The sequence below is a fragment of the Pseudophryne corroboree genome, chromosome 1 (genome assembly GCF_028390025.1).
Source record: "Pseudophryne corroboree isolate aPseCor3 chromosome 1, aPseCor3.hap2, whole genome shotgun sequence".
Classification (NCBI taxonomy): domain Eukaryota; kingdom Metazoa; phylum Chordata; class Amphibia; order Anura; family Myobatrachidae; genus Pseudophryne; species Pseudophryne corroboree.
The window spans coordinates 278,711,191-278,738,025 of record NC_086444.1 but is presented as its reverse complement, the minus strand read 5'-3'; the positions used below and the strand labels follow the sequence as shown (position 1 = coordinate 278,738,025).

Genomic DNA, 26,835 nt, shown 5'->3' with positions numbered 1-26,835 from the left:
GCATGTCCTGTTTATACAACATAAGGGTGGGTGGGAGGGCCCAAGGACAATTCCATCTTGCACCTCTTTTTTCTTTAATTTTTCTTTGCGTCATGTGCTGTTTGGGGAGTGTTTTTTGGAAGGGCCATCCTGCGTGACACTGCAGTGCCACTCCTAGATGGGCCAGGTGTTTGTGTCGGCCACTAGGGTCGCTTAGCTTACTCACACAGCTACCTCATTGCGCCTCTTTTTTTCTTTGCGTCATGTGCTGTTTGGGGAGTGTTTTTTGGAAGGGCCATCCTGCGTGACACTGCAGTGCCACTCCTAGATGGGCCAGGTGTTTGTGTCGGCCACTAGGGTCGCTTAGCTTACTCACACAGCTACCTCATTGCGCCTCTTTTTTTCTTTGCGTCATGTGCTGTTTGGGGAGTGTTTTTTGGAAGGGCCATCCTGCGTGACACTGCAGTGCCACTCCTAGATGGGCCAGGTGTTTGTGTCGGCCACTAGGGTCGCTTAGCTTACTCACACAGCTACCTCATTGCGCCTCTTTTTTTCTTTGCGTCATGTGCTGTTTGGGGAGTGTTTTTTTTGGAAGGGCCATCCTGCGTGAGACACTGCAGTGCCACTCCTAGATGGGCCAGGTGTTTGTGTCGACCACTAGGGTCGCTTAGCTTAGTCATCCAGCGACCTCGGTGCAAATTTTAGGACTAAAAATAATATTGTGAGGTGTGAGGTGTTCAGAATAGACTGAAAATGAGTGGAAATTATGGTTTTTGAGGTTAATAATACTTTGGGATCAAAATGACCCCCAAATTATATGATTTAAGCTGTTTTTTAGTGTTTTTTGAAAAAAACACCCGAATCCAAAACACACCCGAATCCGACAAAAAAAATTCGGTGAGGTCTTGCCAAAACGCGGTCGAACCCAAAACACGGCCGCGGAACCGAACCCAAAACCAAAACACAAAACCCGAAAAATTTCAAGTGCACATCTCTACTACCTTCCCACACCACCGTACTGCGCTAACTTTCCTTACCACATTACTGTGCTACCTTTCCAGACCATCATATTGCGCCACCATCCCACACCATCGTACTACGTTACTTTCCCACACCACATTACTGCACTACCTTCCCACACTACCATACTGCACTACCTTCCCACACACCACATTAATTTGCTACCTTCCCACACCACCATCCCAGACACCTGTACTGGGATATCTTGCCACACCAGAGTATTGTGCTATCTTGCCACACCACTGTATTGCGCTACCTCCCCACACTGCATTACTACGCTACCTTCCCACACCACATTACTGTGCTACTGTCCCACACCACATTACAGCGCTACTTTCCCTCACCACATCACTGCGCTACTTTACCACACCACCGTACTGCGCTACCTTCCCACACTACATTACTGCTCAATCTTCCCACACCACTGTACTGCATTACCTTCCCACACCACATTACTGCGCTACCTTTCCACACAACCATACTGTGCTACCTTCCCACACCAGATTACTGCGCTACCTTCCCTTACCACATTACTGCACTACCATCCCACACCACCCTACTGCACTGGTATCCGTTCACATGGTCGACCATGTTATGGTCGACAGTCATTAGGTCGACCACTATTGGACGACATTGACATGGTCGACATGGACACATGGTCGACACATGAAAATGGTCGACACCTGAAAGGTCGACACATGAAAAGGTTGACATGAGTTTTTTAACTTTTTTTTCTTTTGGGGAACTTTTCCATACTTTACGATCCACATGGACTACGATTGGAATGGTAAAGTGTGCCGAGCGAAGCGGTAGCGGAGCGAAGGCACCATGCCCGAAGCATGGCGAGCGAAGCGAGCCATGCGAGGGGACGCGGTGCACTAATTGGGGTTCCCAGTCACTTTACGCAAAAAACGACACCAAAAAAAGTAAAAAAACTCATGTCGACCTTTTCATATGTCGACCTTTCATGTGTTGACCATTTTCATGTGTCGACCATGTGTCCATGTCGACCATGTCAATGTCGACCAATAGTGGTCGACCGAATGACTGTCGACCATAACATGGTCGACCATTCATACCGGAACCTACTGCACTACCTTTCCACACATGCATACTGCGCTACCTTCCCACATCACATTACTGAGCTATCTTCCCTTACCACATTACTGCACTGTCGTACCACGCAATCATACTGTGCTACCTTCTCTCACCACATTACTGCGCTACTTTTCCACACCATATTACTGCGCTATGTTCACACACCACCGTACTGCTCTAGCTGCCCACACCACATTACTGCACTATTTTCCCACACCACTGTACTGCACTACCTTCCCACACCACATTACTGCACTATCTTCCCACACCACCACCTTACTGTTCTACCATCCCACACTACATTACTGCACTATTTTCCCATGCCACTGTACTGCACTACCTTCCCACACCACATTACTGCGCTACCTTCCTACACCAGCGCACTGCTCTACCTTCCTACACCACATTACTGCACTATTTTCCCACACCACTGTATTGCGCTACATTCCCACACTGCTGTACTGCGCTACCTTCCCACACCACCGTACTGTGATACCTTCCCACACCACTGTACTGCGCTACCTTCCCACACCACGTTACTACACTATCTTCCCACACCACATTACTGTGCTACTGCCCAACACCACCATACTTTGCTACCTTTCCACACAACCATACTGCGCTACCTTTCCACACCATATTACTGCGCTATCTTCCCACACCACTGTACTGCTCTAGCTGCCCACACCACATTACTGCGCTATTTTCCCACACCACTGTACTGCTCTAGCTGCCCACACCACATTACTGCACTATTTTCCCACACCACTGTACTTCACTACCTTCCCACACCCCATTTCTGTGTTATCTTCCCACACCACATTACTGTGCTACTGTTCAACACCACCATACTGTGCTACCTTTCCACACAACCATACTGCGCTACTTTCCCAAACCACATTACTGCGCTACCTTCCCTCACCACATTACTGCACTACCGTCCCACACTACCCTACTGCGCTACCTTTCCACACAATCATACTGTGCTACCTTCTCTCACCACATTACTGCGCTACCTTTCCACACCACCCTACTGCACTACCTTTCCACACAACCATACTGTGCTACCTTCCTACACCACCGTACTGCTCTACCTTCCCACACCACATTATTGCACTATTTTCCCACACCACTGTATTGCGATACATTCCCACACCGCCGTACTGCGCTACCTTCCCACACCACCGTACGGTGATACCTTCCCCCACCGCCATACTGCACTACCTTCCCACACCACATTACTGCACTATCTTCCCACACCACATTACTGTGCTACTGTCCAACACCACCATACTGTGCTACCTTTCCACACAACCATACTGCGCTACCTTCCCTCACCACATTACTGCACTATCTTCCCACACTACTGTACTTCTCTACCTTCCCACACCACATTACTGCGCTACCTTCCCACACCACATTACTGCGCTACCTTCCCACACCACATTGCTGCGCTACCTTCCTACACCACATTGCTGTGCTACCTTTCCACACAACCATACTGCGCATGTTTGGTACGAATGTCACGCCACTAACCACCAAGCCCCACTCTGGCACCAGCCCACGCCTGATATGCAGCTTCCCTGGCATCTGCCCACCCACCCAATACACTGCCTTGGAAGTTCAGTTACTTGAATCCCGCACCACCTGGCTTCTATTGACAGGGAGGGGGCTGCATCCCGCCTCCTTATGGAAGTCCATACTTCCATTGGTCCAGTGATGTTTACCCATAACCCACAGGCAACCCCGGATGGTCATGAGCACTGGGAGGAGGAAAACATAGTACATTATGTAAACAAACACCCTGCAGAATCACACTCCGCTGGCTGTACACTGCTCTGGCTGGTGGCGCCACCCTCTCTCCCTGCTCGCCCTGCCCTTGTTACACATCTGCCTCTAACAGTGCCTCAACAGTATCCACTACTAGATATTGCCACTAGGTACCTCTCTCTGTAGAGCCACAGCAGCCCATGACAGACAACGGCTGCAGAACACTTAACAAAGTTCACACCACTGTTTGGCAGCAATGGAGAAGGAGAGGACCAGGACTTACAGCAGCTGAATGAGCAGTACTTCAGATGACCCGAGGAGACACACTGCTAACTTCCAGGGGCGGGGCTAATTAGACCTATGGGCAGAGCTTCAGGATACCTGGAGGAAGGGAGGGGTGGCTCCAGCCGAGCCCAACCGGTGGAGCAGCATGGGGGCGGAGCATCGGGCAGTCTAGGAAAGCACAGCTACAGGCCATCCAGGGGATGGGGCTTATCACCATCCTGGGCGGAGCTTATCAAATTCTGAGGTCTGAGCTTCAGGCAACCCAGGAGAAGTGACAGATTATGCACTGCTGGGGGCAGTCGGGAGGTGATAGGAGGAGCTTTGGCTGGGAGGGAGGCAATTGCTATTGATGAGTGATGACAGGAGAAAAGTGTTTTCCCCTGTCAAAACTGGCTAACTGCACTGCAGGGACCCTGTGACCTATTTTCAATGAGGGGCCTGGAGCTGCAGCTCTATCCACCCCATTGTTAATCCGACCCTGCATCCATCCACCTATCAGGTACATAATGGCGTAAATAATGCCAGTATATACTTAGAAATGCAATTAAAATTGCAAAGGACAGCCCTCTGTGATAGAAGGACTTCCGGGTTTAGGACCCCAGAGTCCTTCTGTGTGTGCGCATTGTGATGAGGTGGCCGCTGGGGGTGCTGGGAGGAAACCAGTTGGACCCTCCCAGGGCAGAGTGCAAAAATAAGCTCATAGGTTTCTACTGGATAACGCCACATAAAGATGGCGCTACCCACCGGGTCCACGCTCCGGAATGTATTGCCTACTGTGTACTGTGATTCTCCATACTGTCAGTGGAGCACTTTTTGCATCAGACACTTTATACAGTACCGAGTGTTTTATAGGCACACAAATACTAATTCAATTAACAAATTAAAATAAACACTAAAGTAGTGACATATAAAAGAAGATATCCAGATGTCCTCTCAGTCTCATAATTAATTTAATAAATTAGGCTCATTTCAAAAATGGAAAAGTTTTAATTACTGAATGGAAAAATGTTTTTAGAGTTTTCACTCAGCCATTTCACACCTGGACCCACAAAGTTAATTACCAAAATCCCAGATACTGTACATGAACCACTTTGTACAGTAGATGTGAGGCAGAAAGTGTCCTTACAAGCTGGTTATCCACATATTTGGGTAGTAAATGACTCTTTGTGCATTGCTTTTCCATCACTATACTAAACACTCAATACAGTAGATGTTTTTCTGCTCTCTCTTCACACTTTACTGATAACCGCAGCAAAAGATTAATCTGCAGAATAATGGTACAAACATGTCAGGACTCCAAAAATACCATCCCACGTCCTTTCAAGCAGTTGTATTTGTCTGTCTCTATGGTGAGGATTAGGCTGTGCGTGCACTCGGCCATTTAGTTCTGCACTGTAGTGTAGGATTGGAACAGCTGGAGCGGCACGGGGCCTGCTGGCTCTTGTTTATAGCAGTGGAAAAAAGGAAAACTAAACGTAAACACTATAGTACTTGGGCAGCAAGAATGAAGAAGAGCAGGAGATTGCCTTATCATCTGTGATGAGTACACATTCATCTGAGATACAGGAACGTGTTTTTGTTGTGTTGCATTTCAAAGTAACCAGCAATTTCCCATCCCTGTAATAAATACAGCATCCTGGTATGAACCCTGGTGATTTGAATTCTTGTGGTTTCCATGTGACGTTCAAGTATATTATTTAACTCAGACTACAACGTAAAGTAATGTCTACTAATGGGTTTACTCACTCTTTAATCCCACCAACCATTCAGGGCTAGTGGCAGGATTATGCTAACTACTTGGAGGATGAGGGCTGAGTAAAAATCTTGGTTACAATCAGATACAAAATAGAGGCACAAGTCTGATGTAGAGGATATATCCAAACTACTGTGTCTGTCTGTCTGTCTATCTATCTATCTATCTCGGGAGCGGATCTAGGCATGGGCAAGCGGGGTAGGTTGTGTGGGCACCCGCTGCAGCCGGCGCCATTGTCAGATGCTAGAGGTCCTAATTGACCTCTAGTGTCTGTGCGGTGCTATGGGAGAGACGTCATGATGTCTCTCCCATAGAGAGGAGTGGGTGGCTAGAGACGGAGGGCAGCGGCGGTTGGGAGCAGGAGCGGGGCTGGCGAGTACTTTTTTTTTATGTGTTTGTAAGCTGTGTTACTAGGGGGCATAACTACAGGGGCCACAACTACTGGGGGCACAACTACAGGGGGCATATCTACTGGGGGCAAAACTACAGGGGGCACAGCTACAGGGGGCTCAACTACAGGGGGCATATCTACTGGGAGCACAACTACAGGGGGCACAACTACTGGGGGCAAATCTACTGGGGGCACAACTACTGGGGGCAAATCTACTGGGAGCACAGCTACAGAAGGCATATCTACTGGGGGCATAACTGTGGCCACTCCCCTTCCCTATGAATCTATGACCCTATTTTTTTACATGCGCCACTTGACGGGGAGGTGCACCAAAGGAAACTTTCGCCCTGGGCGCCACAATATCTAGAACCAGCCCTGATCTATCGATCTATCTCTCTATCTATCTATCTATCTATCTATCTATCTATTTATCTATCTATCTATCATATTTTGTGGTGGCACATGCCTAGGGGCGGCACTTGTTGGGAGTGGTGGTGGGGGGGGGCACACCAAGCTGATGATGCCAGATGATTGTTTTTTTGTAATTGCGATTTATATATATATATTATTTAGCAAATAATGGGAGTAGGACAATGGGCAGCAAGTTGTGGTCCTGGAGGAGATACACTGTGGGGCTGGAGCTGCAAAAACATGGAGGATGAGGCTGAAGAGAACTGGAGAGAAGTGGCTGGAAATTATTCTCAACTGGCAGCATTACTGTCACATTACTTACTCTGCAGGGAGACTTGCTTAGAACACAATCACTGTGTTGAGACTTTCTGAACTCTCTGTATACACAGTGTCGGACTGGGCATGAAGGGCCCCCCGGGGAATGAAGGGCCTTCTGGTGAAATGCAGTGGTAAGGGCCAATTCTTAGAGGCTTGGCTAACCATTAGAGCATGGTCTGGGCCCCTTGATAAATAATATATATAGTAAATACTGCTAGTGCATGCATGATAATGTACCAGATTAATAACAGCAATGCACTGTAGAAAATACACCATAGTCCTGTGCATTGTAATGTAACATATTCATAATGTAAAATTGAGAAGGTGGGCCCCCAGGCAGTGGGGCACACTGGTGGTTTCCCCTGTACCCCTATTGGCCAGTCTGAGCCTGTGTATACACACAGCCACGATCATGGCAATAGTAATAGTGTTCAAAAGACTCTCACTACAATAAATGGAACTATGGTGACATCACACGAGTAGAGGGGATGTTTATTTATTTATGTATTTTACTGTATCCCATTGCAATCCTGTTGGAGTTTGGAAGGATCCTGGATGTGGCATCTAATGCTTTGCTACATTAAGGGATCATTAAAGAATAACTCAGGATCAGTGTGTTCAGATATTGCTCTATGCTTTAACATATAAGCTTCCCTGTCCCCTACCAAAGGCAGATAGTCCCTCAGCATCTTATTCTAGGTCAGTGGTTCCCAAACTCGGCCCTCGAGGCACACTGACAGTCCAGGTTTTATGAAGCTTTATGGTTGAGCACATATGGGTAAATCAAATTGACTGAGGAACTAATTAAGTCACTTTTGCCCAAGCATGGTTTTCCTAAAACCTGGACCATTAGGGTGCCTTGAGGACCAAGTTTGGAAACCTCTGTTCTAAGCCATTACTGACACTTGGACTTGCACCTCTCATTAAAACCAGCACTCATGTATATAGCTCCAAAGATCCAGGGATTTAATGTTCTAGCTGCTCACAGAAAATAAAGGCAAACCCTAATGTCATGGTAAACAACACACTATATGATAAATACTGTCCACATTCATAGAGTATAAAAATGCTTATGTAACAGGAACACCATACTTAACCACACCAGACTCTGCTTTTCCTGAGATGGTTGCATCCAGGGGTTAAAGTGGGGGTGAACGAGGTGGAACTGAGTTCCACCACCTGTAATGGTAGGGGGAACTTGTCCCACCATCTCCATTGCCCTGCACAGTAATTCCAACAGAAAAGCCCACCCCATCATCTGCGTCAATCGATGATACAGGCGGTACTAGTGTTGCTGATGAGCTGCAGCCACCTACTCCTTCCACAGGTCCTGGTGCCTCCATGGTCCTACTCCATGAGTTCCACCACCTCACCAAGACCACTCTAAGCCCTGGTTGCATCTGATGCAGCACCCCCCACCCCGTGGCTGCAGACATTACTAGCTGCTGTGGGATGTTAAAATTCAGCTACTTACCATCCCTCTTGACCCTCGGAGGCTACAGGGAGCAGCTGGATATGAAACTGTGAAGTTGTGATGGTCACAATATATCCAATGTTTGTTGTTTTTTTTATGTTTGCTTTTTTATTGTATTAAATTTTTTTATTAAAATCATATTGGATATATTTTTAATAGATATTCTTTACTTAATTCAATCATAAACAAATCCCGACAAATTCTGAGCTGTTTTGAGAAAAAATATTATCCAGTTAAGAGGTTAAAGTACCTGCTAGTGTATGTGTAGGCAAATACTGTATGTACTGTAAGTGCCAGGTTCCTTGAGGCTATGTGTCGCTAGCCTAAAGCAGGGTCATGGTTGCCCAGCTTTGCACATTGTGAATTAGCAATCTTTACGGGCACCCTGATTTATGCGGGACCCAGTGCAATATTTACTTGGTAATTCTTTCACATTATCAGGCTGATAGAGGCAGGCGTCGAGACAACATATTCTGAATCTGATACAATAACAATCTTATAAAAAGGTCTCAAAGTCTTAGCAGAAGAGACCCTAAGATGTAGAAATAAATGCACGGTATGAATAGTCTTGATACATGCAACACAGTGAGAAAGTAGAGAAGAATGTGTATTCTGTTTTATGGAGGAACGGATGTTTTTGCCTATAAGTCTGACATGCTGCACACTGGTCATCTATGGGTTTACGTCAGTAGACGGCTGTACTGATCTGAGACCACACACACAATGTCTCTCATGTGAATAAAGACTGCATGGACAGTGCATGGTCTGAGAGCAATTACTGAGAATTATTCTGTAGTTGCCTCTGACATGCTTCTTGACTACATCAGAAAAAAGACAGACAATGCTTAAGGGGACGGGCAATAAAACTAATTCATAGCAGATATAGACTGGGAGGCGATTTCTCAACACAACTATTTTTTTGGACCAACTATAAAGGATGTTTGCTGGTTATTGTGTTCATTCATACATGACTATAATTTCCTTTTCTTGCTACTTAGTGAAACAAATGTGCTGCATTTTCTCAGGTAATCAGTACAGAGTGTTTGTACAAAAATGTCATCCATTTGGAAATATAAAAATCTATCGATTGTTGTTTAACAAGCCAAAAGGATGGAGGATTTCTTTAAAGAATAACTTAATCTTAGAATTGGTCATCATTTTTGGGGGCAAGTAAAGAAGACTAAATAAAAATGTATTTTTAACAATAGTATATAATTGTTTATTTAACCGTGGGCCTGTTTCAGAGATGTACACAGGGGCGTAACTAGACGTTTGTGGGCCCAATAGCAAAATCTTGAAAGAGACTGAGAGACAGTGTCAGCGAGTGAGAGAGACAGTGTCAGGGAGCGAGAGGGACTGTGTCAGGGAGAGAGAGAGGTGCAAGAGAGAGATTGTTAGGGAGAGAGAGGGGGAGCGAAAGAGGGGGAGAAAAAGAAGCAGTACGAGTGAGCAGGAGAGAAACTACCTGACTACAGGATGGGGGAAGGGAGGGGGGTCATTGATGAACGGACAGGGTCAGGAGCATGGATGGACAGACAGAGCACCATATGGGGGCATACAGGGGTGTCAGAATGTTTTTAGGTTGGGGGGGCAAGATATAATCTCATTTTGGCGCCCCTAAATTGCTGTATCGCTAAAGGCCAGATCCACATAAAATACGAGAAGGCCAGATCCACACTAAATTCCCACACCCAGAAACTTTTTTGGCTGCCACATGTACAGATGTAACCACGCTCATCATCACGACATGGATGGCGTGGCTATTATTCCCGCATCTATGGCATGCACGCCATAGACTTTAATGGTGCAATCACCAGCTGTGACTAGTTGCAGCACGGCGTACGCTGCAGCTTGCCGCGATGCATATGCCCATGCATATGCATCGTGGCAACATCTGTAATTAGAGATCAGAATGTCTGATTGTATGATGTCACTTCAGCTCTCCCATGTCCCTCTAGTTTCCGACCATGTGCCCCATATAGCAGGGAGAGTAGATCAAACACTAGCAGTGACCAGTGCAGTGCTGGCGCCGAGGTGACTGATTGTAGTGGCCGTGGGAGTTACAGGGAGGGCGAGGGCAGGGATGCTGAGGGGGAGTTACAGGGAGGGTGAGGGCAGGGATGCTGAGGGGGAGTTACAGGGAGGGTGAGGGCAGGGATGCTGACAGGGAGCTAGATGGAGTGTGAGGAGCACTGAGGGGGGAGTTACAGGGAGGGCGAGGGCAGGGATGCTGAGGGGGAGTTACAGGGAGGGTGAGGGCAGGGATGCTGAGGGGGAGTTACAGGGAGGGTGAGGGCAGGGATGCTGACAGGGAGCTAGATGGAGTGTGAGGAGCACTGAGGGGGGAGTTACAGGGAGGGTGATGAAAGGGGCACTGGGGGGGGGGGAGTTACAGGTAGGGTGACAGAAGGGGCCATGGGGGGGGGGGGGGGGGAGTTACAGGTAGGGTGAGGGCGGGTGCACTGACGATGGAGTTAGAGGGAGGGTGAGGGCAGGGATGCTGACAGGGAGCTACCAGTTGGGTGAGGCCAGGAATGCTGACAGGGGAGTTAGAGGGAGGAAAAAATTGGTGGTTGCTCCCTGCGCACTACCCAACAGGAATAAAATATAAAGTACTCAGTTTTGGTAAATTCAAAGAGGTTTATTACTTGACAAATATTACTTAAAAACAGCTGTGATGAGCATGCTGTGAACAGCATGTGCCCGTTCTACTGGAATGGCCATGGGGGGCTATGGAAGTGATATATAAATGGGTGGTTCCTATATAAGTATATAGGGAATAGGAATTATAGTGTACAATCCTAGTACCAGTACACTTGACAAACAAACATATATTGTCAGAGACAAAGACAGAACACAAACATATACAAACAACCTATGTGAATGGCAGTATGAAGCGCTATGCTGCGTCTTACTCTCATCTGCCGTTGTAATAGGTAAAGCTTTACTGAACCGTTTAGGTGATGTCCCTAGATTACCCAATGTGTGAGATTAGCCCATGTATAAACCGTGTCCTTAATTAGGCAAAAGTGCCGTGTGGCAATTGGTATGATGTGTGGGTATATTACCCGTATAGCTGCTCCGTATAGAGTGAGGTGGGGATGAATTCCTTATCTCCTCCGTGGTGCGTTCCGAATGCCTGGATGTCCCTTGATGGTGATCGTCCTTCTCCGGGGGAGATGGTGATGTCTGCCGGCAGATTTCCTCACAGCGCGCCGTGAACGTCTAGCGGAACGTCTGACCTGATTGCACGCTGCAACTTTTTGCTGCCCGTGCGATCAAGTAGACACCGCCTATGGGGGAGTGGATTTTTGCATAGCAAGGCTGTGATCGCTTGAGCAGCCCTGCTATGCAAAAAAAGTTTTGTGCAGAACTAGACTAGGGTAAGACTTACTTACCCTGTGCGATCTCTTCAGCGTTGCAGGTCCCGGAATTGACGTCAGACACCTGCCCTCCAAACGCCTCGACACACCTGCGTTCGGATCTCCACGCCCCGAAAACGGTGAGTTGATGGATCCGCCTTCCTCCTGTCAATCTTCTTGCGGTAACCGCTGCGACAGCTTTCTTTGTTGGAGGCGTCGCTGCGCAGTTCCGACCCGATCACACGGCTGCGAAGGAGCTCAGTGTGCGATTGGGTCGGAATGACCCCCATTGTTTGTAAGTTCATAGGATATTGCCAATATAAAGAGATCCTTAAATGTCCATAAAATGAGTTTCGCAATTCATAAGGTGAATTCCCGTTTCCACAAGTTTCCACAACAGGAAAAGAAAGACCAGCAGTGCAGATAACTAAAAGGTAATTGGACATATTTAATGTACATACAGTAGCACTCACATTTCATATATTATCCACAAGCATGTAAAAAACACCCGACTGGCTATGGTTCATCTCATAACCCAACTGGACCTAATGGTAATCGGTAGGAAAAGAAGGTGCCCGGACACTCCAGCAACCCAAACGTGGTATCCAAGCTCAGGGTAGTATAACTCAGTTAGTCAGTGTTAGAATCCATTCGCGTTTAATGCGTTTCAATCCTTGTGGTTCTTCCTCAGAAGCGTCTGGTGGCTAGTGACATTGATCGAGGTTTTATACCTTTTCTAATGAGGAGCAGGTGCTCACGCTTAAAACATTATAAAGTGTTAAGCAATGCAGAATGTCCGATCGCCTCTGGTGTCTGAATGCGCTTTGCGTTCCAGCATGCGTTCCACCTATGTGCGTATAACCGGAAGTCAAGTCTTTCCATTGGTATGATAAGGAACCTGGAAAGACTTTACTTCCGGTTATGCGCACATAGGTGGAACGCACGCTGGAACACAAAGCACATTCAGACACTGGAGCCAATTACCTTGAGATATCTGCACTGCTGGTCTTTCTTTCTCTTTTATGAGAATCACTATATGTTGTGGAAATGTGAATTCACCTTATGAATTGCAGAACATAAGGGATTGAAGGATCTCTCTATGGGGGTCATTCCGAGTTGATCGCTCGCTAGCTGTTTTTAGCTGCCGTGCAAATGCATAGTCGCCGCCCACAGGGGAGTGTATTTTCGCTGTGCAAGTGTGCGAACGACTGTGCAGCCGAGCACAGCAAAAAAAAATTATGCAGTTTCTGAGTAGGTCTGAACTTACTCAGCCGCTGTGATCACTTCAGCCTGTCTGGTCCTGGAATTGACGTCAGACAACTGCCCTGCAAATGCCTGGACACGCCTGCGTTTTCCAACCACTCCCAGAAAATGGTCAGTTGCCACCCACAAACGCCTTCTTCCTGTCAATCTCCTTGCAATCGGCTGTGCGAATGGATTCTTCGTTAAATCCATCGCTCAGCAACGATCCGCTTTGTACCCGTACAAAGCACCTGCGCATTGCGGTGCATACGCATGTGCAGTAGTGACCTGAACACTGCGCTGCGAAAAACTGCAGTGTGCGATCAGGTCGGAATGACCCCCTATATTGGCAATATCCTATGAACTTACAGACAATATGAGGAGTGAGAACATGTGGTAAGAGATGATTGCGCAATTTTCTATTACTCCTTTTTTTCAATTGGTTAAATGTTGTTGGAACCAAGGTGAAGGTTCCGTTGAATAGAAAGATGCTGTTAGGTTTCTGTTACATATGCGCAGAGTGACCCAGTTTCTTTTGTTCATTAGCAATCCGTAATATGACCCCCCTCCCTCCCCAGCACGCATTAATATGACACAACCCCCCCTCCCTAGCACACATTAATTTGACACTACCCCTTCCCCAACACGCATTAATATGACACTACCCCCTCCCCAACACAAATTTATATGACACTACCCCCCCTCCCTTGCACACATTAATATGACACTAGCCCCCTCCCCAGCATGCATTAATATCACACTACCCCCCTTCCCAGCACACATTATTATGATACCCCCTCCCTTCCCCAGCACACATTATTATGACACCTCCTCCCTTCCCCAGCACACATTATTATGACACCTCCTCCCCTCCCCAGCACACATTATTATGACACCCCCTCCCCTCCCCAGCACACATTATTATGACACCCCTCCCCAGCACACATTATTATGACACCCCCTCCTCTCCCCAGCACACATTATTATGACACCTCCTCCCCTCCCCAGCACACATTATTATGACACCACCTCCCCTCCCCAGCACACATTATTATGACACCCCCTCCCCTTCCCAGCACACATTATTATGACACCCCCTCCCCTCCCCAGCACACATTATTATGACACCCCTCCCCAGCACACATTATTATGACACCCCCTCCCCTCCCCAGCACACATTATTATGACACCTCCTCCCCTCCCCAGCACACATTATTATGACACCTCCTCCCCTCCCCAGCACACATTATTATGACACCCCCTCCCCTTCCCAGCACACATTATTATGACACCCCTCCCCTCCCCAGCACACATTATTATGACACCCCCTCCCCAGCACACATTATTATGACACCCCCTCCCCAGCACACATTATTATGATACCCCGTTTCCCCAGCACACATCAATATGACACCTCCTTTCCCAGCATGCATTAATATGACACTACCCTTTCCCCAGCACACATTATTATGACACCAGTGGCGCACGCAGGTGGGGGTGCCGAGTACCTGGAAACCCCCCCTGATGACCCCCAAAAATGTTTTGAGATGGAGACACAGCTGTCTCCATCTCAACAAAAGCAAAAGCCGCGACCGCGATCGCGGACGGAGCTGTAGCAAGAGAAGAGAGCTATGCAGCTCTCTGCTTAGAGAATGTCCCGGGTGCCGGGGGAGCTGCTGGCTGCGCATGCTCCCTCTGTCCTCACTCTGCCGCTGCCCCTTTCTGTATGTAAGTTTTAAATCATTGTTTAAGTGTGTTTTTGTATGATATGAATGCATGTATGTATGTATGTATGTATGTATGTGGGTTTGTGTGTGTGCTTGTGTATGTACAGTATGTATGTATGTATGTATGTGTGTTTACATGTGTGAGTGTATGTATGTGTGTTTACATGTGTGAGTTTGCGAATAAATATATGTATATATATATATATATATATACTAGAGATGAGCGGGTTCGGTTTCTCTGAAACCGAACCCGCACGAACTTCATGTTTTTTTCACGGGTCCGAGCAGACTCGGATCCTCCCGCCTTGCTCGGTTAACCCGAGCGCGCCCGAACGTCATCATGACGCTGTCGGATTCTCGCGAGACTCGGATTCTATATAAGGAGCCGCGCGTCGCCGCCATTTTCACACGTGCATTGAGATTGATAGGGAGAGGACGTGGCTGGCGTCCTCTCCATTAGAAATTAGATTAGAAGAGAGAGAGAGATTGTGCAGAGTCAGACAGAGTTTACCACAGTGACCAGTGCAGTTGTTGTTAGTTAACTTTTATTTATTTTAATATATATCCGTTCTCTGCTATATCCGTTCTCTGCCTGAAAAAAAACGATACACAGCAGCAGCCAGTCACACAGTGTGACTCAGTCTGTGTGCACTCAGCTCAGCCCAGTGTGCTGCACATCAATGTATAAAAGGCAAAGCTTATAATAATTGTGGGGGAGACTGGGGAGCACTGCAGGTTGTTATAGCAGGAGCCCCCAGGAGTACATAATATTATATTAATTTAAAATTAAACAGTGCACACTTTTGCTGCAGGAGTGCCACTGCCAGTGTGACTAGTGGTGACCAGTGCCTGACCACCAGTATAGTAGTATATTGTTGTATGTATTGTATACTATCTCTTTATCAACCAGTCTATATTAGCAGCAGACACAGTACAGTGCGGTAGTTCACGGCTGTGGCTACCTCTGTGTCGGCAGTCGGAACTCGGCAGGCAGTCCGTCCATCCATAATTGTATTACAATATATACCACCTAACCGTGGTATTTTTTTTTCTTTCTTTATACCGTCATAGTGTCATACTAGTTGTTACGAGTATACTACTATCTCTTTATCAACCAGTGTACAGTGCGGTAGTTCACGGCTGTGGCTACCTCTGTGTCGGCAGTCGGCAGGCAGTCCGTCCATCCATAATTGTATTATTATTATAATATATACCACCTAACCGTGGTTTTTTTTCCATTCTTTATACCGTCGTCATAGTGTCATACTAGTTGTTACGAGTATACTACTATCTCTTTATCAACCAGTGTACAGTGCGGTAGTTCACGGCTGTGGCTACCTCTGTGTCGGCAGTCGGCAGGCAGTCCGTCCATCCATAATTGTATTATTATTATAATATATACCACCTAACCGTGGTTTTTTTTCCATTCTTTATACCGTCGTCATAGTGTCATACTAGTTGTTACGAGTATACTACTATCTCTTTATCAACCAGTGTACAGTGCGGTAGTTCACGGCTGTGGCTACCTCTGTGTCGGCAGTCGGCAGGCAGTCCGTCCATCCATAATTGTATTATTATTATAATATATACCACCTAACCGTGGTTTTTTTTCCATTCTTTATACCGTCGTCATAGTGTCATACTAGTTGTTACGAGTATACTACTATCTCTTTATCAACCAGTGTACAGTGCGGTAGTTCACGGCTGTGGCTACCTCTGTGTCGGCAGTCGGCAGGCAGTCCGTCCATCCATAATTGTATTATTATTATAATATATACCACCTAACCGTGGTTTTTTTCCCATTCTTTATACCGTCGTCATAGTGTCATACTAGTTGTTACGAGTATACTACTATCTCTTTATCAACCAGTGTACAGTGCGGTAGTTCACGGCTGTGGCTACCTCTGTGTCGGCAGTCGGCAGGCAGTCCGTCCATCCATAATTGTATTATTATTATAATATATACCACCTAACCGTGGTTTTTTTTCCATTCTTTATACCGTCGTCATAGTGTCATACTAGTTGTTACGAGTATACTACTATCTCTTTATCAACCAGTGTACAGTGCGGTAGTTCACGGCTGTGGCTACCTCTGTGTCGGCAGTCGGCAGGCAGTCCGTCCATCCATAATTGTATTATTATTATAATATATACCACCTAACCGTGGTTTTTTTTCCATTCTTTATACCGTCGTCATAGTGTCATACTAGTTGTTACGAGTATACTACTATCTCTTTATCAACCAGTGTACAGTGCGGTAGTTCACGGCTGTGGCTACCTCTGTGTCGGCAGTCGGCAGGCAGTCCGTCCATCCATAATTGTATTATTATTATAATATATACCACCTAACCGTGGTTTTTTTTCCATTCTTTATACCGTCGTCATAGTGTCATACTAGTTGTTACGAGTATACTACTATCTCTTTATCAACCAGTGTACAGTGCGGTAGTTCACGGCTGTGGCTACCTCTGTGTCGGCAGTCGGCAGGCAGTCCGTCCATCCATAATTGTATTATTATTATAATATATACCACCTAACCGTGGTTTTTTTTCCATTCTTTATACCGTCGTCATAGTGTCATACTAGTTGTTACGAGTATACTACTATCTCTTTATCAACCAGTGTACAGTGCGGTAGTTCACGGCTGTGGCTACCTCTGTGTCGGCAGTCGGCAGGCAGTCCGTCCATCCATAATTGTATTATTATTATAATATATACCACCTAACCGTGGTTTTTTTTCCATTCTTTATACCGTCGTCATAGTGTCATACTAGTTGTTACGAGTATACTACTATCTCTTTATCAACCAGTGTACAGTGCGGTAGTTCACGGCTGTGGCTACCTCTGTGTCGGCAGTCGGCAGGCAGTCCGTCCATCCATAATTGTATTATTATTATAATATATACCACCTAACCGTGGTTTTTTTTCCATTCTTTATACCGTCGTCATAGTGTCATACTAGTTGTTACGAGTATACTACTATCTCTTTATCAACCAGTGTACAGTGCGGTAGTTCACGGCTGTGGCTACCTCTGTGTCGGCAGTCGGCAGGCAGTCCGTCCATCCATAATTGTATTATTATTATAATATATACCACCTAACCGTGGTTTTTTTTCCATTCTTTATACCGTCGTCATAGTGTCATACTAGTTGTTACGAGTATACTACTATCTCTTTATCAACCAGTGTACAGTGCGGTAGTTCACGGCTGTGGCTACCTCTGTGTCGGCAGTCGGCAGGCAGTCCGTCCATCCATAATTGTATTATTATTATAATATATACCACCTAACCGTGGTTTTTTTTTCATTCTTTATACCGTCGTCATAGTGTCATACTAGTTGTTACGAGTATACTACTATCTCTTTATCAACCAGTGTACAGTGCGGTAGTTCACGGCTGTGGCTACCTCTGTGTCGGCAGTCGGCAGGCAGTCCGTCCATCCATAATTGTATTATTATTATAATATATACCACCTAACCGTGGTTTTTTTATACCACCTAACCGTGGCAGTCCGTCCATAATTGTATACTAGTAAACTATCCAATCCATCCATCTCCATTGTTTACCTGAGGTGCCTTTTAGTTCTGCCTATAAAATATGGAGAACAAAAAAGTTGAGGTTCCAAAATTAGGGAAAGATCAAGATCCACTTCCACCTCGTGCTGAAGCTGCTGCCACTAGTCATGGCCGAGACGATGAAATGCCAGCAACGTCGTCTGCCAAGGCCGATGCCCAATGTCATAGTACAGAGCATGTCAAATCCAAAACACCAAATATCAGAAAAAAAAGGACTCCAAAACCTAAAATAAAATTGTCGGAGGAGAAGCGTAAACTTGCCAATATGCCATTTACCACACGGAGTGGCAAGGAACGGCTGAGGCCCTGGCCTATGTTCATGGCTAGTGGTTCAGCTTCACATGAGGATGGAAGCACTCAGCCTCTCGCTAGAAAACTGAAAAGACTCAAGCTGGCAAAAGCACCGCAAAGAACTGTGCGTTCTTTGAAATCCCAAATCCACAAGGAGAGTCCAATTGTGTCGTTTGCGATGCCTGACCTTCCCAACACTGGACGTGAAGAGCATGCGCCTTCCACTATTTGCATGCCCCCTGCAAGTGCTGGAAGGAGCACCCGCAGTCCAGTTCCTGATAGTCAGATTGAAGATGTCAGTGTTGAAGTACACCAGGATGAGGAGGATATGGGTGTTGCTGGCGCTGGGGAGGAAATTGACCAGGAGGATTCTGATGGTGAGGTGGTTTGTTTAAGTCAGGCACCCGGGGAGACACCTGTTGTCCGTGGGAGGAATATGGCCGTTGACATGCCAGGTGAAAATACCAAAAAAATCAGCTCTTCGGTGTGGAGGTATTTCACCAGAAATGCGGACAACAGGTGTCAAGCCGTGTGTTCCCTTTGTCAAGCTGTAATAAGTAGGGGTAAGGACGTTAACCACCTCGGAACATCCTCCCTTATACGTCACCTGCAGCGCATTCATAATAAGTCAGTGACAAGTTCAAAAACTTTGGGTGACAGCGGAAGCAGTCCACTGACCAGTAAATCCCTTCCTCTTGTAACCAAGCTCACGCAAACCACCCCACCAACTCCCTCAGTGTCAATTTCCTCCTTCCCCAGGAATGCCAATAGTCCTGCAGGCCATGTCACTGGCAAGTCTGACGAGTCCTTTCCTGCCTGGGATTCCTCCGATGCATCCTTGCGTGTAACGCCTACTGCTGCTGGCGCTGCTGTTGTTGCCGCTGGGAGTCGATGGTCATCCCAGAGGGGAAGTCGTAAGCCCACTTGTACTACTTCCAGTAAGCAATTGACTGTTCAACAGTCCTTTGCGAGGAAGATGAAATATCACAGCAGTCATCCTACTGCAAAGCGGATAACTGAGTCCTTGACAACTATGTTGGTGTTAGACGTGCGTCCGGTATCCGCCGTTAGTTCACAGGGAACTAGACAATTTATTGAGGCAGTGTGCCCCCGTTACCAAATACCATCTAGGTTCCACTTCTCTAGGCAGGCGATACCGAGAATGTACACGGACGTCAGAAAAAGACTCACCAGTGTCCTAAAAAATGCAGTTGTACCCAATGTCCACTTAACCACGGACATGTGGACAAGTGGAGCAGGGCAGGGTCAGGACTATATGACTGTGACAGCCCACTGGGTAGATGTATGGACTCCCGCCGCAAGAACAGCAGCGGCGGCACCAGTAGCAGCATCTCGCAAACGCCAACTCTTTCCTAGGCAGGCTACGCTTTGTATCACCGCTTTCCAGAATACGCACACAGCTGAAAACCTCTTACGGCAACTGAGGAAGATCATCGCGGAATGGCTTACCCCAATTGGACTCTCCTGTGGATTTGTGGCATCGGACAACGCCAGCAATATTGTGTGTGCATTAAATATGGGCAAATTCCAGCACGTCCCATGTTTTGCACATACCTTGAATTTGGTGGTGCAGAATTTTTTAAAAAACGACAGGGGCGTGCAAGAGATGCTGTCGGTGGCCAGAAAAATTGCGGGACACTTTCGGCGTACAGGCACCACGTACAGAAGACTGGAGCACCACCAAAAACTACTGAACCTGCCCTGCCATCATCTGAAGCAAGAAGTGGTAACGAGGTGGAATTCAACCCTCTATATGCTTCAGAGGTTGGAGGAGCAGCAAAAGGCCATTCAAGCCTATACAATTGAGCACGATATAGGAGATGGAATGCACCTGTCTCAAGTGCAGTGGAGAATGATTTCAACGTTGTGCAAGGTTCTGATGCCCTTTGAACTTGCCACACGTGAAGTCAGTTCAGACACTGCCAGCCTGAGTCAGGTCATTCCCCTCATCAGGCTTTTGCAGAAGAAGCTGGAGGCATTGAAGAAGGAGCTAACACGGAGCGATTCCGCTAGGCATGTGGGACTTGTGGATGCAGCCCTTAATTCGCTTAACAAGGATTCACGGGTGGTCAATCTGTTGAAATCAGAGCACTACATTTTGGCCACCGTGCTCGATCCTAGATTTAAAGCCTACCTTGGATCTCTCTTTCCGGCAGACACAGGTCTGCTGGGGTTGAAAGACCTGCTGGTGACAAAATTGTCAAGTCAAGCGGAACGCGACCTGTCAACATCTCCTCCTTCACATTCTCCCGCAACTGGGGGTGCGAGGAAAAGGCTCAGAATTCCGAGCCCACCCGCTGGCGGTGATGCAGGGCAGTCTGGAGCGACTGCTGATGCTAACATCTGGTCCGGACTGAAGGACCTGACAACGATTACGGACATGTCGTCTACTGTCACTGCATATGATTCTCTCAACATTGATAGAATGGTGGAGGATTATATGAGTGACCGCATCCAAGTAGGCACGTCACACAGTCCGTACTTATACTGGCAGGAAAAAGAGGCAATTTGGAGGCCCTTGCACAAACTGGCTTTATTCTACCTAAGTTGCCCTCCCACAAGTGTGTACTCCGAAAGAGTGTTTAGTGCCGCCGCTCACCTTGTCAGCAATCGGCGTACGAGGTTACATCCAGAAAATGTGGAGAAGATGATGTTCATTAAAATGAATTATAATCAATTCCTCCGCGGAGACATTGACCAGCAGCAATTGCCTCCACAAAGTACACAGGGAGCTGAGATGGTGGATTCCAGTGGGGACGAATTGATAATCTGTGAGGAGGGGGATGTACACGGTGATATATCGGAGGGTGAAGATGAGGTGGACATCTTGCCTCTGTAGAGCCAGTTTGTGCAAGGAGAGATTAATTGCTTCTTTTTTGGGGGGGGTCCAAACCAACCCGTCATATCAGTCACAGTCGTGTGGCAGACCCTGTCACTGAAATGATGGGTTGGTTAAAGTGTGCATGTCCTGTTTTGTTTATACAACATAAGGGTGGGTGGGAGGGCCCAAGGATAATTCCATCTTGCACCTCTTTTTTCTTTTCTTTTTCTTTGCATCATGTGCTGATTGGGGAGGGTTTTTTGGAAGGGACATCCTGCGTGACACTGCAGTGCCACTCCTAGATGGGCCCGGTGTTTGTGTCGGCCACTAGGGTCGCTAATCTTACTCACACAGCTACCTCATTGCGCCTCTTTTTTTCTTTGCGTCATGTGCTGTTTGGGGAGGGTTTTTTGGAAGGGACATCCTGCGTGACACTGCAGTGCCACTCCTAGATGTGCCCGGTGTTTGTGTCGGCCACTAGGGTCGCTAATCTTACTCACACAGTCAGCTACCTCATTGCGCCTCTTTTTTTCTTTGCGTCATGTGCTGTTTGGGGAGGGTTTTTTGGAAGGGCCATCCTGCGTGACACTGCAGTGCCACTCCTAGATGGGCCCGGTGTTTGTGTCGGCCACTAGGGTCGCTAATCTTACTCACACAGCTACCTCATTGCGCCTCTTTTTTTCTTTGCGTCATGTGCTGTTTGGGGAGGGTTTTTTGGAAGGGCCATCCTGCGTGACACTGCAGTGCCACTCCTAGATGGGCCCGGTGTTTGTGTCGGCCACTAGGGTCGCTAATCTTACTCACACAGCTACCTCATTGCGCCTCTTTTTTTCTTTGCGTCATGTGCTGTTTGGGGAGGGTTTTTTGGAAGGGACATCCTGCGTGACACTGCAGTGCCACTCCTAGATGGGCCCGGTGTTTGTGTCGGCCACTAGGGTCGCTTATCTTACTCACACAGCGACCTCGGTGCAAATTTTAGGACTAAAAATAATATTGTGAGGTGTGATGTGTTCAGAATAGGCTGAAAATGAGTGTAAATTATGTTTTTTGAGGTTAATAATACTTTGGGATCAAAATTACCCCCAAATTCTATGATTTAAGCTGTTTTTTAGGGTTTTTTGAAAAAAACACCCGAATCCAAAACACACCCGAATCCGACAAAAATAATTCGGTGAGGTTTTGCCAAAACGCGTTCGAACCCAAAACACGGCCGCGGAACCGAACCCAAAACCAAAACACAAAACCCGAAAAATTTCAGGCGCTCATCTCTAATATATACACAGAGTCCAAAAGGCTGTCTCAACGGGTTGAAGCGTGTGACATAATTTATGTTTATTTTTATATTCTGTTTTGTATGTTTTTGGTGCAGTGGATAATGTTCTCCCCGTACAGCTGGCTCTGACGTCCCCTATGTCGCTGCGGCGAGCGCTGCTCCGGGTGGAACGCGGAAGCTGAGCCGGGTGGAACGCATAGCCGTTTCCATGGTGATCGGCTCCGTCCGCCGGAAGTAGCGCTGGGCGCCGCTGTTTGAACGGGGAGTGTTCTGGCCTCAGCTGTTACGGGTGAGTATGATCTCCTGGGGGGTACATAAGTGTGCTGTAAAGGTTACTGTGCATGTTGGTGTTGTCTTGAGGAAGGGGCTGTGACCCCGAAAACGTTTGACCACTTTTTGCCAATACAAGCTGCTTTACCTGTTTATCAAGTCTCCTGAGTGCCTTTATTTGGAGAAGTATATATATATATATATATATATATATATATATATATATAAAACTGGTAATCCTCCTTGGGTCCTGTGATAGGACCTCTATTGAAGAAAAATAGGCGGCACTCCAGGGACTTAAATAAAGTGAAACTGTATTTAAAAAAATTTTTTAATGGTGCAAAAAACAACGTTTCAAGGCTCTACGGCCTTTTCATCTGGTTATGCATTATAGGTGACGTCAAAAACAATAAACAAAATACCTCTGTTTTTTTTCACCTCACCTATAATGCATAACCTGATGGAAAGGCTGTTGAGCCTTGAAACGTTGTTTTTTGCGCCATTAATTTTTTTTTTTTTAATACAGTTTGACTTTATTTAAGTCCCTGGAGTGCCGCCTATTTTTCTTCAATAGAGGTCCTATCACAGGACCCAAGGAGGATTACCGGTTATATTAATTTCAGGAGGGCACACTGGAATCTTTGCTTTTTATCATCCAGAGTGCCAGACGACCACACAAATATATATATATATATATATATATATATATATATCTGCAGATGATGAATGGCACTCCTTACTAGTACCGCACAACATGCTCCGGAGCCCGTCAGAATCAGATAATATGTATGGAAGCAGGACGGCACTCATAGAGACTGGTAAACCATAGAAAATCAGCACAGGACGCTGTAGCTGTATGTCAACGTTTCAGAGTTAGACTCTTTTAAAGGAGTCTACTCTGAAACGTTGACAAACAGCTTCAGCGTCCTGTGCTGATTTTCTATGGTTTACCAGTCTCAATGAGTGCCGTCCTGCCTCCGTACGTACATACATATGTATGTATGTATGTATGTATGTTTGTGTGTGTGTGTGTGTGTGTGTGTGTGTGTGTGTGTGTGTGCGTATATATCTATATATATATTTATTACACATACCTGCACATATACATACACGCCCACCTACCCACCCACCCACGGAAACCCCCCTCGCTAAATCCTGCGTTTGCCACTGGACAGCCCCCTCCCCAGCACACATCATTATGACCCCCCCTCCCCAGCACACATTATTATGACCCCCCCCCTCCCCAGCACACATTATTATGACACCCCTTCCCCCCCAGCACACATTATTATGACACCTCCTCCCCCCAACACACATTAATGTGATAGTTTCTCTCCTCCCCCCTCTCCCCTTAATTATATGAGGCAGCACTACAGTACCTGAGCCTCTGCGGCGTCTTCATCCCTCTGTGTGGCTGGCTGATAGTGCACTAACAGGGCTGCTCCTCTTCCTGTGGCTGCTGGCTCCTCCAGTCAGTGCACAGTCAGGTGTACATCACATGACTTCCTGTCTGTGCATTGCTGTCCCGTACGCGAACCCACCGCTAATAGCAGGGGAGGGGTGAGTGATGCTGAAGACTGCTGTGTCTTCAGTGGGGAGGGGAGAGAGGACTGGAGGGGCGACACTGCTGCCTGTTTTGACTAGTGCAGCGGGGAGGAGCGTGCAGTGGGTGGGAGACTAGAGTGTGAAGAGCTTCTGCTCATGCTGCCGGCGCGCTGCCTGTCAGTGTGACAGGCGCAGCTCCGGCAGCAACACTGCATATCAGCAAGGTAGCAGAGCAGGGAGAGCGCCTATGGGGGCATAGATGGACTAACGGGGGTGCATGGACGGATTGAGAACCATATGGGGGCATAGATGGACAGACTGAGGGGCGTGGATGGACAGAGCACCATATAGGCAGCGGTGCAAGTATGCGGGTATGGGTGGGTACGGCGTACCCTTAAGAATTTCGCCGTGGGTACGCCGTACCCACACCGACGGGCCGCCGCTTGCTACCGCTGATGTGAGGGGAGGAGAATGCAGCCTGCGCCTCTCCTGCCCCTCAATGTCTTCTTTCAAATCAGCGCCGCCCGTGAGCCAATCAGAGCTCGTGGAGCTTTGATTGGCTCACGGATCGGCGCTGAAGATTGAACTCACCCGCCGGAGACTGAGGGGAAGGAGAGGCGCGGGCTGCGCTCTCCTCCCCTCACACAAGTCAGCAGCAGCGGTGAGCAGGGGGGGGTTCTGCTGCTTCAGGAATACCTGGCACTGTGGGGGGCAATGTATATCTGGCACTGTGGAGGGCAATGTATACCTGGCACTGTGGGGGGCAATGTATATCTGGCACTGTGGTGGGCAATGTATATCTGGCACTGTGGCGGGCATGTATATCTGGCACTGTGGGGGGCAATGTATATCTGGCACTGTTGTGGGCAATGTATATCTGGCACTGTTGTGGGCAATGTATATCTGGCACTGTGGGGGGGCAATGTATATCTGGCACTGTAGGGGGCAATGTATATCTGGCACTGTTGTGGGAAATGTATATCTGGCACTGTGGGGGGCAATGTATATCTGGCATTGTGGGGGCAATGTATATCTGGCACTGTGGGGCATTCGTGTATCTAGCACTGTGGGGCATTTGTGGGGCATTCGTGTATCTGGCACTGTGGGGCATTCGTGTATCTGGCACTGTGGGGCATTCGTGTATCTGGCACTGTGGGGCAATGTGTATCTGGCACTGTGGGGCACCGTGTATCTGGCACTGTGGGGGTCATATGTGTATCTGCCCCTCCCCCATATGTGTATCACGCCCACATTTCCATTGGCCACGCCCCATATGGCATTTGGCCATGCCCATTTTTGGCACGCGCGCCTTCGCCGCGCGCGCACAGTACCTGTAAGACATTTTTTCTACTTGCACCACTGCATATAGGGCATAGAAGGACAGACGCAGAGCTGCTAGGGGTCCACAGTTCAGTGTGCAGCTGCAGTGCACAGTGCACCGCAAGCTGTTTAAATTCCAAAAAAAGAAGAGGGAGAGTGCAGAGGGGTGGATTCCGAGCCGGGGGGCGGGGCTACACGGCACTGCTTTCAGTTTCACTGCAGGCAGCATGTGAGAGGAGGGAGGAGAGAAGGCAGTAGGAGCAGCTATACACATGTGCCCACAGCCCACCCAGTCAGTGTGTGATAGTGAGGTAAGAGGGAGGAGAGGAGCACTCTACAGTATATGTATAATATGTGTGTAAGTGTGTGATTGTTTGTGGTAGGTGTATATGTTTCTGACTGTGTGTGACAAATGTATATATGTGTATAAGTGTGTGACTATGTTTGTGAATGTATGTGTCTGTGTGAATGTATGTGTATAAGTGTGTAACTGTCAGTGTGTAACAGTATATATGCATGTGTATATATGTGAGACTGTATATGCTTATGTGTATTTATATATATATATATATATATATATATATATATATAAATATACTGTATATATGTGTGTATATATATATATATATTATATATATATACATTTATTTATTTATTTTGTGTGTGTGTGTGTGTGTGTGTGTGTGTGTGTGTGTGTGTGTGTGTGTGTATATGAGTATGAATGCATGTATTTCCTGCCAACCATCACGTTTTAGTGGGACCGTCCTGTTTTTTGGGTACTATCCCACGTGTGGGCTGAAGAAAAGGTATGGATGGAACGCTCCCACCTGCTGTATGAATGATGCTGAGGGCAGCACAGCAGCTGGGGAAGTGATGTGCATGCCCCCTG

At 47.2% G+C, this 26,835-nt stretch overlaps 1 long non-coding RNA gene across 1 annotated transcript in view; it reads right to left on the bottom strand.

Annotated features, from left to right (window-relative positions):
• The window catches only part of LOC135064761 (uncharacterized), a 246,763-nt gene extending 222,168 nt beyond the window's left edge, over positions 1-24,595 (bottom strand). Inside the window, exon 1 of the long non-coding RNA XR_010251067.1 lies at positions 24,461-24,595. This is a non-coding gene — a long non-coding RNA (uncharacterized LOC135064761). The remainder of the gene's footprint in view (positions 1-24,460) is intronic.
• Positions 24,596-26,835: the final 2,240 nt, after the last annotated feature.